We start from the raw sequence: 13770 nt of genomic DNA, 5'->3' as shown, positions 1-13770 counted from the left end.
CCTGGTGTCTATTCTCAGTGTTGGACATGTAGGAAGAGCAGGGTGAGCTGTGTGAAACAGAGGGAAGGGATTCACATGCTCACAGTCCCCATTTGCTGAGGGTCCATCACAATTCCTCCTTGGACGTCAGGAGAGAGAGGTTTCCTTTCCCATCGCTTGCCAGCGGAATTTGGATGAACTTCAGTGGGCTCCATTTGCTCTGTGAATGGATGAAAGAAGCCAGTTCCTGGTTTGATAAGGACAGTCGGGCCTCCAAAAGGCCTCGTCCAGGTTAGTGAGATGGAATTCGGAAGATGCTCCCTGGAATGTTATCAGACTCAAAGTAGATGATAAATTTCTTATAGTTTTCTGAAAGCCCAAGTACAACGACACCTCAGAGGCAGAATGTGGCTTGTCCACCAGGACGGAAAATGGAGGCAGGTGTTCCGATGACCTGCGGGGACTCAGTGTTTCCCTCTTCATCATCCGTGGAGATCTGCCCCAACAAACTGGGTAAAAGTCACTGAGTGTATCAGCAAATCTAAATTAAATAAGGCACCTAGGGAAGCTAGTTTCTGCCACCCAATATTGTTCAAAGTTTGGGCTCTAGGTCTTAGCAATGTATTTATCACTGTTGACTCTACAGGTGCAACTAATTTTGCCCGTTTTCTTTCTAAATGTGGTCCAGTTTTCTAAAAGGCCATCCTCTACTCCCTCCCCCACCTCCTCCCAATTACATACTGTTCCTCTGTGCTCACTTTCTGAATGCTGAGTTACTGGGTTTTTCAGACCAGTATTCTGGAGGCAGGTGGCCGTGAGGACACTAGTCCTTCTACGACCTGGACAAAATCCCTACACTCTCCAGATAAGCTGAATGCACATCTTCTATATTTGTAAGAATATAAGCCAAGTTTCTACCCTGCATTGATGATATTATTTTTTGCATTCAGATTCCTTGGTTCTGGTATTTTCTAGCTATTGAACTTGGACAAGTTGCTTAAGCTTTCTGAGATTAATTCTCAACTTTCAAATGTAGAAAATAAAAATGAACTCATGGTTGTTTTGAAGTTTACATACAATAGTTTAAAACGCTGTCAAGCATGTACTAGCTGCCAGTACAGTCACTGTTACCACCACCAAGCTATGAGCACAAGGACCGCTGAGGTCTGAGTCCACTTGGTCGGGGCGGCAGCCACAGGCCATGGCTCCCATCCCCACCGGAAGGAGCCTGCAGCCCAGGAAGACCCAGGCAGCCCCAGCTGACCGAGCAGGGAGGGTCCCAGGGCCCAGCTACGCCTGCCCAAGGTGGGGCTACTCTGAAGGGCACCGGGGGCCCAGGGCTTCCCCTTGGATTGACTAAGACTGTCCCACCTACATCTCTGTCTGTGGGCACCCAGTCCAGCCTGCTTCCTCCCCTCCATCTGCCACAGACGTCACTCCCCCGATAAACTTCTCACACCCTCAACCCCATATCATGGTCTGCTTCCCGGAGGACCTGAACGACACAGAGAGAGAGAAGAAAGGGCATCCAACAACCACACGGATCCTGTTTAAGACCTGGCTCCCTGAGGAGCTGGCAGTGTCTCTACCCAAGCTTCCACTGCACTTCACCTGGCGATCACATCCACAGCTAGCTAGGATCCTAAAGCAAGCTGGACCAAATCCAGGACCATCTCCAGCCGGCTCTGGGCCCCTGAATCCCCAATACCTGGTGAGTTTTCAGAGGGCTGGTAACCACATCAGACATCAGCAAGCACGAGAGATTTTCTTATCAAAAACTCCTTACTCATTCTCTACTTTGTTTTATTCTCAAAGCTGTCCTTGGAAGGAGGATTTTTTTCTTTTTTCTTTTTTTTTTTTTTGGCTGCGTTGGGTCTTAGTTGCTGAGCGTGGGCTTTCTCTAGTTCCGGCGATCGGGGGCTACTCTTCGTTGAGGTGCGCGGGCTCTAGGTGCATGGGCTTCGGTAGTTGTGGTTCATGGGCTTAGTTGCTCCACGGCATCTGGGATCTTCCCGGCCCAGGGCTCAAACCCGTGTCCCCTGCAGTGGCAGGCGGATTCTTAAGCACTGCGCTACCAGGGAAGTCCAGAGGATTTTTTTTCTTAACTGAAGAAACTAAGGCAGAGAAAGGTAGCACTTATGGTTCTGCAGTTATGGAGGGCAGAGCCCCGGACTTCAGAGCTGGGCTGTCTGACCTCTAAGCCTGCTACACTGTGGCTCTTCAGATGCTTAATCAAATCTCAGGACAGTGGGAACAAGGCCTTCTCCTTCAGTTAAACCAAAACCAATTTTTGTATTTTTGTTTGTTTGTTTTTTAAATTGTTATTTTATATCAGAGTATCGTTGAGTTACAATGTTGTGTTAGTTTCAGGTGTACAGCAAAGTGATTCAGTTATACATATATATATATATCTTTTCTTTTTCAGATTCTTTTCCCATACAGGTTATTACAGAGTATTGACTAGAGCTCCCTGTGCTGTACAGCAGGCCCTTGTTGCTTATCTATTTTATATATAGTCATGTGTGTATATTAATCCCAAACTCTTAATTTACCCCTCCCCCCACCACCTTCTCAAAACCAATTTGGAAGTGAGCAATTTCCGTACAAGACTATTGCACATTGATCGAGTCACAGACTTGAACCTGTCACTTCAACGACTGCCCGTCCCTAGCGGGGCCACCATGGGCTGCATCACGTGTGGCCTCTGTGGGCATCACACGGCCGCATCGCCTTCTGATCTTGTAAACCTGCAGAGACACCCACCTCCCGGCTGGCACATCCCTCTTCAACGTATCTGCAGAAAAATTCAGGCCCGAATCATCCCACAATTTGACAGACCAATGGAGATGCTCTTTGCTGACGCCTGTGCTGCCCACTGCAGCCCAGTAGACTGTGGTGTGCCCACCAGCTGCCCACTCAGCTGCCCACCCTCAGCTGTTACAGGACGTTCTGCATCCAGCCATCCAGATCTCCAGGACTGGAGCACTGACTGCTGCTCCCCCCAGGCAGCCAGGCCACACGGCAGTCACAAAATTTTCTTGGTTCTTGGAAAATCTGTACTTCCTGAATAACTTGCCAGCTCCACACAGAATCAAGGCTGTGTTTTGTTCTCAGCAGGACCACATCTAAGAAGTCACAGAGCCTTGGGGGTGGGGCAGGGGAGGGTAACAACAGCTCTTCCCAAATGTGTGTTCTGTCTGCATCCGGGGGGCCCTCTTGTCCTCTCTGTGACCGGCGCCCAGAGGAAGCTCAGCCTGGAAAGGAGTCTCCGGAAAGCCAGCCACCCTCGGGGCAATGTAGGCTCTCCAGCGTCTGTGCTGAGCCAGCCTGGACGTGAACTTCCTTGTCATGGTGCCTGAGAATGGAGATAAAACATCGGATGCTTGCCAATGGTTTGTACAGTACGATCGACACCTGTCATGAACAAGGGAGCAGGGGGCTCAGGCAGGTGTGGAGAACCCCTCCTATCAGGGGGCGCAGCTTAGGTGAGAAATCCCAGGGCCCCAGCACGGATGGGCTTGACAGCCAGCAGGATGTTCACATACAGAGGAAACTGAGGGGGCTGTGTGTGTCCCTCGCCTGGATCAAACTAGTGTGAAAGATTAAAGAACATTCACAAGACAAAACTCAAAACTGACATTTCAGCAGAAGTGAGCCATCCGAGGCAGAGGCCCCGAGGAGTTTCCCCACCTCCTATCAATGTAGGAATGGAGTTTAAGCTGGTCGGTTCAAAGCCATAAGGGCAGGCCGACCGGCTGTCTCTGGTAAGGCAGACAGAAACGCCTGATGATGCGTCAGGGACAAGGACACACAATGAGGAGAAAGTGCAGTGCATGAGAGAAAAGGCTGGAATAAAAGTGCCAAAATACTGGGGGGTGGAACTGTGACTGTGTTTCTCCTTTCTAGTTTTTCCAATATTCTTATAACAAGAATCTTTTAATTTTTATTTTTTTAATTGAAGTATAGTTGATTTACTATGTTGTGTTAATTTCTGCTGTACAGCAAAAGTGACTCAGTTATGTATATACATATATATATATTCTTTTTGCTATATTCTTTTCCATTATGGTTGGAGATTGAAAAGGAGTTGAGGTGGGGGAGGGATGGAGTGGGAGGTTAGGGTTGGCAGACGTAAGCTATTATACAGAATAGATAAACAACAAGGTCCTACTGTAGAGCACAGGCAATATTTTAATTTTATGATTCAAAAAGTATTAAAATAAACAGTTGTTAACAGTAGGTTCCGAAGGTAAGTTCTCCCTCAGCACACAGTTCCCATCACCTGTCCCCTACCCCCTGGGGCACAGTGGTCACAGCCACAGTGCAGGATGACCGCCAGCCCTCATTACACATTAAATCCTGACACTCTTGGAGGCCTGGCAGACCTACGCTCAACACAGCCTTTGAGGATAAAGGTCCACGATTAATAAGTCCTAAGGACTTTCCCATCTTTGTCCATTAAGGACATGATGATATTGTTTAAATTATAGCATATTTATGGTTGAAAGCCACGGTTAACTGTTAAAAGTTAATCGTTATTGAGTCAATAAAAGATAACTCCGTCTCCCCAAGAGAGACTAATTAACTTGGGAAATCTCAGCGAGAACAGATCAAAGAGGGAGCATATTTCTCTCTACATGACTTTCCGAGTCCAGCAGAGTGAGTTCTTAAAGGGCAAGGATTTTGTGCGCTCGGCGTCACGTGGGTGGCACAGACGGGTGCCTGAGAAATTCTTTTCTTGTTGGAGAGAACAACCAACAAACCCTCATGGCGTAAGTTCACTTTAGCTAACTTCATCATTTTCTCTATTTTGTACTATTTGAATCTTCTCCCTTTTCCTTTTTTTTTTCCTTTTTTTCCTTTAACTTTTCACAAGTTTTGATTAGTGAAGATTAACTCACTGACCAGCTCATGCCTCAGAAAGTGAGAGATTTTCTGTCTTCCTGGGAAAACTTGTATTTCCCCAGGACTCAGCCTGCTGTGCTCGTAAGAAGCACAGCTGCCTCTTCCCTCCAAGTCTCTGTGCAGAAGGCCTCTGCCCACCAGCACCTGGCCTGCTGATCCCAACAGTCTTAAGACATCATTTTCTGTACTTGGAGTTTGGTGACAATTAATGATTTCTTGACACTGATTTTCCTTAAGATGACAACTCTTAAGCCTATGGAGATCAAGGCTGAAAAGGAGTGTGATTATCTTAAAATTATACAGAAAAGGGACAATGGAGATTCCATAGCTTCAGTTCCTGGGGAAGTTGAAGAAATGAAAGCTCAGAGAAATTAAACATCAAGAGCTGGTCAGCGACCAAGGCAGGACGAGGCCCCAGGAAGCCTGGTCACACTGGGCATTGCTCCAACCCCCAACCCCGGCCCTGGCTCTGTGCCCTGCAGCCCCTCCAATGGCACTGCCACAGCCCCTCCCCCAGGGCTTCGCTCTCCTTTTAACCCCAAATGGGGGCATATTATGAACTGCTCACGAGGGAAAAGCAAACTAATGTCTCAGAAGTGTGGACAGGGCATGGCAGGAGAATAACGATAGACAGTCAGATCAGAGGGTCCCACACAGGACCGCAGGCACAACCACTGATGACGGCACTGTGGGGAGGGAGGGAGGGGAGCAGCTCACCCGGAAGCCAGCCCTGCTGCCCTGGGACAGGGGACAGGGTGGTCTCAGTTCTGTCTGGAATCTACTACTGTCAATCATGCTCATCATGGTGATAGGTTCTTCTTGTTGGTGTTATTGCCCGGGGTCTTAGTTGCGGCAGGCGGGCTCCTTCGTTGTGGCATGTGAACTCTTACTTGTGGCGTGCATGTGGGATCTAGTTCCCTGACCAGGGATCGAACCTGGGCCCCCTGCATTGGGAGCAAAGAATCTTATCCACTGTGCCACCAGGGAAGTCCCCCCATAGAGATAGTCTTAATATGAGGTTTTTAAAGGGCTTCATTTACCCTGTGCTCTACATTATTCTACTTGTCCCAATGCAGCTGAAATCTGTCACTTTGGCTGGAAAAGGGGGCAGATGGAAACAGTGGAAACATCCACACTCTCTCTCATCCAGCTGTCTGCACACTCGGCCAGGGGCCAATGTTCACCCATTTTAAGCAGGTGTTCTCCCCCCAGAGGAGGAAGATTCAGTGTAGAGTTAAGGCAACATACTGTGTCACCCATTTGAATTGAGCCCAATGAAAACAACATGGGTGACAAGTACACCTTTTATCAGCAGAAGTCCTAGCTGCCGGACCAGCTGGATTCTCCACCACACTTCACCCAGGATAGACATGAGTGATGGGCTGTACCAGCCCTGGCAGCCTCAGAGCCTCCTTTTCCCACATCAGTCCACCCGGTGGGCCCCAAGGAAACCCCCTCCCGGTGGTCTTGTACTTGTGCAACCTCTGCCCCTCCCACCTGCATTGTCTCTGGACTTGGCCTTGGGACTTGCTTGGACCCATGGACATTAACAAGCACAGTACAAACAAGCTTGATAAACCCTTGCACACTCATTTGTGGAAGTCAGTCTCCACACTGCAAAGTAACTCGGGCTGGAAGATGGGAGGGCACAGAGAGACCCGGGGGTTATTTAGACCATCTCCCCGGGGGAGGTCACAACTGCACGTGACCCCAGCAGAACTGCCCAGCTGTGCCCAGTCAACCCACTGGATCCCAAGAACAAATAAGCAGCTATTGTTTGAAGCCCCTAAGCCAAGTGAGGGGGTAGCTTGTTATACAGAAATAGATCCTTGAATTAGTACATCCCTACTGGGGTTTTTAAAGGCCCCTCTATATCTTCTATACAAGGGCAGAAAGGGAAAAAGGAAACTCAGGCTTAAAATACCCTTGCTGAGTAACGGTTCTACCACTAACTCATGCAGTCCCTTCCTTAGAAAATTAGTCTTTTTGTTTCTTTCTCTAAAAATAGTAGCAACCAGAACACTCCACTGTTGGTGGGAGTGTAAATTGGTGCAGCCACTATGGAGAACAGTATGGAGGTTCCTTAAAAAACTAAAAAATAGAACTACCATATGATCCAGCAATCCCACTCCTGAGCATATATCCAGAGAAAACCATAATTTGAAAAAATACATGCACCCCAATGTTCATTGCAGCACTATTTACAATAATAGCCAGGACATGGAAGCAACCTAAATGTCCATCAACAGAGGAATGGGTAAAGAAGATGTGGTGCATATATACAATGGAATACTGCCATTTGCAGCAACATGGATGGACCCAGAGACTGTCATACTGAGTGAAGTAAGTCAGACAGAGAAAGACAAATATCATGATATTGCTTATATGTGGAATCTAAAAAAATGGTACAAATGAACCTATTTACAAAACAGAAATAGAGTCACAGATGTAGAAAACAAACTGATGGTTACCAAGGGAGAAGTGGGGGAGGGATAAATTGGGAGATTGGAATTGACATATATACACTATTGTATATAAAATGGATAACAAATAAGGACCTACTGTACAGCATAGGGAACTCTACTCAATACTCTGTAATGACCTATATGGGAAAAGAACTTAAAAAAGACTGGATACATACATATGTATAACTGAATCACTTTGCTGTACAGCAGAAACTAACACAACATTTTAAATCAACTATACTCCAATAATTATTTTTTTAATAAAAAAATAATATAAAAATAATAGCAACCAATCTAATGCGTGACTATCATGGGTGGTGTGAAGTTAGGAGAGACATTGTATGTATGCATTCATTTATATCATAGCTTGATCAAGAGAAGATGTAGACAGGTTACAGAAATAAGTAAAACATTCTTCATGCTCAGGAAATGAATGTGCTTCATAAATTTCAGATATTATGATATTTCCGAAACATTTTCTCCTCTTATCAAACCTCTCTGTTCCCTGGTCTCCTGTATCAACATTTTACAAGAAAAAATTCAATTATTTCACCTAAATGGTTGTTTAGCTAATCAGTAATTGACCCCCTTCTACTCTTTCCATTTGAAATAGACACACTTGCCGTGCAGCAGCACCGATGAACTGGGGGGAGCGAAGGTGAGGTGCTGCAGATGAGGGCCTGGCTCCTGCTGACACGGAGACTATCTAACCTGGGTGAGGACCAGTCTTAACGATCACGGGAGGTTGTCCCAAAGGCAGTCCCGCCTCACCCATCCTCCTCCCTCAGATCCTGAAATAAAGTGACAAAGGAGGTAAATTGTGTTGATCAAATAAATGCTTTGAAAACCCACTTATCAGTGGCCGGGTCTGGTTTCCATCACTAATGAGTAATACAAGCCCGTGTACAGCCCTCCTGCCTCTGTGGTCTGGCCTGAGATTTCATCCAGAATGAAAAGCAGGAAACCAGGAAGACAGGGAGAGGGAAGGGATGGGGGCTGGAGAGAGGATCGGAGTGGAGGGGGCAGTCTGGGGGTTCTGAGTGATTGTGTGTGTGTGTGATTTTTACCAGTTAAACCTCTGATGAATAAATCCAAGCCAAACTGTTTCCGTTGTCATTGTTATGGTTGGTGACATTTTAGACAGCAGAGTTCTAAATTCCTAACAAGTGCCTCTCTGGATATTTGAGTCAACTGGAACCCGGGCCCAGCCAGCAGAGTCTGGTGAAGTCTAAATCAAATAGCATCAGGCTTCCTGATTTCCGTGGTAGGACATCAGGTGTGACATTAGCTTCCAAAGCACCACAGTCTCCTTCCGACAGCCAGGTACGATATTGGTTCTCGCCTTAAAGTTAAAACCTGAACCGACCGTTACCCAGCACACAGCAAAGTGTGACTGATGCACATGCTACTAGGACACTCATGTGCTGAGGGGTCCACGCGAGCATCTAAGTTCTCTTTGTGCCAGAAGTTTAAAGGCTCCGAAGCAGCAGGACAAGAAGAATACATGCCCTCGGGGATGCTTTCCGTAGCGACACCACCAGCTGCTAAATGAATGTTACACGTCCAACTGTTTGATTGAGAGGAAATGCTAGAAACGGCCCTGTGGAGAATGTTCCTGCACCTTCTGTAAAACCAGGCAAAGATGTAAAATATTTACATCAGCATTTTTAGTACGTTTTCTCCCCAATTCAGGTCAGAAGTCACTCTACTAGGGTCTTGGGAAGGGAAACTTGGCAGTTGGCATGATGGGTACAGTTCCCCACTTTGGAGACCTCCCTGAGATGCCAGGTCACAGTAAAGCTGCTTGTGGTGTCCTGAAGAATAAGGGGAGACGTTTAATGATATCAAGAAAGGACAAGATTTCATCCATTTCCCAATAGAGATGCTTTTGTCAATGGGACCAGAAATATTCACAGTCAATGACTGCTCCCCCCAGCAGCTCTCACCCCACTGGGGAGAACCTGGCATGTCTATCCCTGGTCAGCCAGTGAAGCCAAGGAGGGTGCTGCCCACATTGCCCATCTCTGACCAAGACTGCGACCGAAACTGCCCGGAACCCTCTCCACGTGGCTGTGAGTTCAAGCAGGTGGTCCCCGAGCTCTGCTGGCCTTGGAGCTGGTCTCTCTGCTTAGTTTCACTTTGTGTTCACCTAATAATTCACTTCTGCGTGAAGGCCCTGCCCTTCACATCCTTGGGGACCATCTTCACCTTGGCCTTCAACTATCAGTGACAGGAGATCATAGCGTCCCTAACACCTGAACACACACACACACACACACACACACACACACACACACACACACACACGACTGTCCTTTATTGGGTTTTGGTTTTGTCTTACTCATTTTTTTTTTTTTTTGAGGTACACAGGCCTCTCACCGCTGTGGCCTCTCCCATTGTGGAGCACAGGCTCCGGACGCGCAGGCTCAGCGGCCATGGCTCACGGGCCCAGCCGCTCCGCGGCATGTGGGATCTTCCCGGACCGGGGCACGAACCCATGTCCCCTGCATTAGCAGGCGGACTCTCAACCACTGCGCCACCAGGGAAGCCCTGGTTTTGTCTTACTCTTGTGACTGCGTTCAGCAGAAGGAAAGCAGTTGTTGTCCGTGTGCAAATGAGCAGAGAGAAGAAGGCAAAGGAGGAAGAAGAGCCGTGTGGCCAGTGTCCTGGGCCCTCTCCTGAGTAGTAAAAGCAGGTGAAGGGCACCCTCTCTGGAGTTAGGGGGCAGAGAAGGCTGGAACAAGCTGTAGTTACTGTTTTTTAGAAAAAGTGTGCTCTCTTTGCCATGAGAGAGTAGAAGCAAGCTTTCAGGGGGCATCAGAATACTCATCAGAGAACGTGGCATTAATCCTGAGACCAAGGAGGGGCTGGTTGTGCAGACACGTGCGAGGGGGCTTCCACACCCTGGGACTGAAGTGCACCAGAGTCCAGGCAGAGGAGAGTGCAGGGCTCATCCAGGGGCCCCAGGATGTGTCCTGTGCAGGGGCAGGACACACAAAGTGGACAGGAGGTGAGATCCAGAGCAGGAGAATCTTTGCAAACCTGTGGTTCCCCACCTGAGGGCCACAAAGCCCGGAGAAGCTACGGCGTTAATGATGGGATGGGAGGACCCACAGGTACATGGAGCCTTGCATGCAGAATAACGTTGCACACATATGAACTGCTTTGCAATTACATATCGATGCTTCTGTGATTAACTTAGTATCAGCTAAAAGTATTACCAGACATAAAATCAAATGAAAATCATTTTTGAATTCACAGAGGCTTTGAAAAGTATAATGACATGGGCTTTTTATCATTTTGGTAGAAATAGTAAAAGTACAACTATTATCGTGTGCGGTCTGCAAAATTTGGAGGCATGATAAAACGTTTGGAGATCAGTGCTATAGGCAATGGAGAACCACCGAACATTTCTTAGAAGTGACGCGTCATGAAAAGATTTGCTTATTTAAAAAAGGGGGAAAAAGGACTTCGCTGGTGGCACAGTGGTTAAGAATCTGCCTGCCAATGCAGGGGACATGGGTTCGAGCCCTGGTCCGGGAAGATCCCACATGCCGCAGAGCAACTAAGCCCGTGCACCACAACTACTGAACCTGTGCTCTAGAGTGCGCGAGCCACAACTACTAAGCCTGTGTGCCACAACTACTGAAGCCCGTGCACCACAACTACTGAGCATGTGCTCTAGAGCCTGCAAGTCACAACTACTGAGCTCGCATGCCACAACTACTGAGCCCACGTGCCACAGCTACTGAAGCCCGCGGTGCCTAGAGCCCATGCTCCACAAGAGAAGCCACTGCAATGAGAAGCCCGCGCACCACAACGAAGTGTAGCCCCCACTCGCTGCAACTAGAGAAATCCTTCGTTGCGCACAGCAACGAGGACCCAACGCAGCCAAAAATAAAAATCAAATAAATAAATAAATTTTTTTAAAAAGGGAGGGGGGGAATCCTGCTGGCCTGCGGGTGCCATGGAGAGAGGCCGGACAAGCCAGGCTGGAGGAGGAGACAGGACCCTTGCGGCAGAAACGGGAGGACGATGAGGATGACGCCCAACAGATAGGACCTGGTAGCCAATCAGATGTGAACGTGCAGGAAAGGGAGTCTGGGCTGATGACGGATTTCTAGTCTGGACAGTGGGCGTCCATGGCGGTGGATTGTGAGCGCAGGGGCACACCAAGGAGGGGTGTTGGGGAGCTGTGAGCCGACCTCCGGGAGATGAGTGTGGTCAGCAGAATGGCCTCCAGAGATGTCCACCCCCTAAGCCTTGGCTCCTGTGACCACGTGGATTACACAGCAAAGGGGGTTTAAGGATGCAGATGGAATTGGTATCTCCCATCCCCTGACCCTGAGATGAGATCACCCTGGACCCTCTGGGTCAGCCTGATACCAAAATAAGGGCCCTGAGATGTGGAAGAGGAGGTAGGAGGGTCAGTGTCAACGGGATTCCACTGGAGGAAGACTTAATAGCCCATCACTGCTTCGAAGGTGGAGGAAGCCCCCAAGCCAAGGAGAGCCCAGAGCTGCGAGAGGCGAGAGGATGGGTCCCCAGGGCCTCCACAGAGGAACTCGGCCCCAGCCACACCTTGACTTCAGCCTGGGAGACCCGTTTCAGAATTTCACCTCCAGAACCGTAGTGAGAAATCTGTGTCATTCTAAGGCACTAAGTTTACAGTCTTTTGCTATAGCAGTGACAGGAAACTAACACAGCAAGTTAGCTCTGAAGTGCATGTGGGACATTAGGAGGGACGGAGCAGAGATGCTGCCCAGAAATGTGTCTCCTTTTAGGGATGAGCGTCGACCCCACCCACACGCCTCTGTCATGCGCAGACCCTGGTTTTACTGTTAGGGGTGGGTGCTGCCTGGGGTGACAGGGGACATTGCAATTGGTGACTCTGATAAACAGGGGTTCTAAAAATGGCTCCAGTTCACAAAAGCGAGAGTGCACTCGGCTGAGCAAGGCCTCCCCGTGTGAAGTAGGTGGAGGGAGGCCCAGCCCTGGCAGGAATGCAGGGCCCCGGGCCCACCACTCACCTGCAGCCTCACCCAACGCCCAACACTCCAGGCCGCCTCAGTGCTCGGTCTCGGTCTTCCCATCTTCCAGCCAGAGGTGAGGAGTTGGCACGTGCACCCCTCACCCCCTTGGCCCGTGCCATGCCTGGCATAATTGAAGGATTTCTCCCTTCTATAAAAACGAGTGGAAACTGAAAAATGAATGTGCTATTAAGCATAAAAGGTGTAAGCCTCATCAAATTTAACAAAGATGAAGATGAAAGCCTTCAGGGGCCAGTTGTAAGTTGATCAACTGGGCGCCCTGCCAGGAAGACGTTACCAAGAAGTCCGGTCAGAGTGGACGTTTCCTGAGGCTTACAGGACACCAGCACTTCATACTCATAACTCCGTGGGCCCACTGGGGCAGGTGCCATGCTTATCCCCTTTGCAGATTCCAAAGTTTAGCCACAGAGAGGTTAAGCTGCTTAAGGAAACACAACCAGTAAGCGGCAGAGCCAGGATTCAGGCCCAAACAGCCTGCCTGCTGGGCTCAGCCCTCCCCGCCTCCCCCAGCCCATTGCCTCTCCCTAATGTCATAGCTTCCTCCTAACCTCTCCCCTCCCCCTCCCCTCTCCCCCTCCCCTCCCTGACACCCCACCCCCGCTGCACTCCTTCTGTCCTGTCCACACCCACACCGGCCTCCAGCACATGCCAGACATTCCTCTGCCCCAGGGTCTTTGCACCTGCTATTCCTTTTAGAAAACTTTTCTCCCCTCATCTCCTTTCAGGTCATGTGAACATCTCTGTAAAGACGCCCCGAACTCCTCTAAAGGGACTGGGAGCTCTGTCCTTGTACCCCGGGGAAGGCCTGACCCAGATAAAGGAGGTGGGACTGGGCCCGGGTGAGGAGAAACTTCCAGGTGCCTCTGGGCAAGGGTCAGGCTGCTCTCGGAGGCCAGTGGGGGCCAGGAGGCTGGCTGGCTGGCTTTCGGCACTCCAGGGCACACACAGCTGGGCAGTGGTTCGAGTTGCTCTGTGCCCAGTTTTCCAGTCCATTGTGGTTCACTGGTCAGTGGATACAAAAGAGTCGTAGCCTTGACATGGGAGGTGATGTGGGGAAGGAAGGAGACACGCCTGTCCTTCGCTAGAGGACCAGGAAGGCTGTCCACCCCCTGCAGACAGAGAACCCTGCTGGCCTTCACTGTGAAGCTGGTGGAGCCCAGGTTCCTCCCATGGTCACTGCAGACATTTACCCCATGTGTGCACCTGTGCTCTCACCCAGGACACCAACGGCCCAGTGAGAAGGGCAGCCCTGTCTCCACAGGAGGAAACCCAGGTGTATCTGTGACCTCAGCGTCACCCCATGCTCAGTGCTGCTCTGGGCCTGGACATGGGCTCCTAGAACAGACAGGGAGGTCAGCACACAGCCCATC

The sequence above is a fragment of the Mesoplodon bidens genome, assembly GCF_964165515.1.
Source record: "Mesoplodon bidens genome assembly, chromosome: 1".
NCBI classification, from domain to species: domain Eukaryota; kingdom Metazoa; phylum Chordata; class Mammalia; order Artiodactyla; family Ziphiidae; genus Mesoplodon; species Mesoplodon bidens.
Note: the sequence above shows the minus strand (reverse complement) of the source record.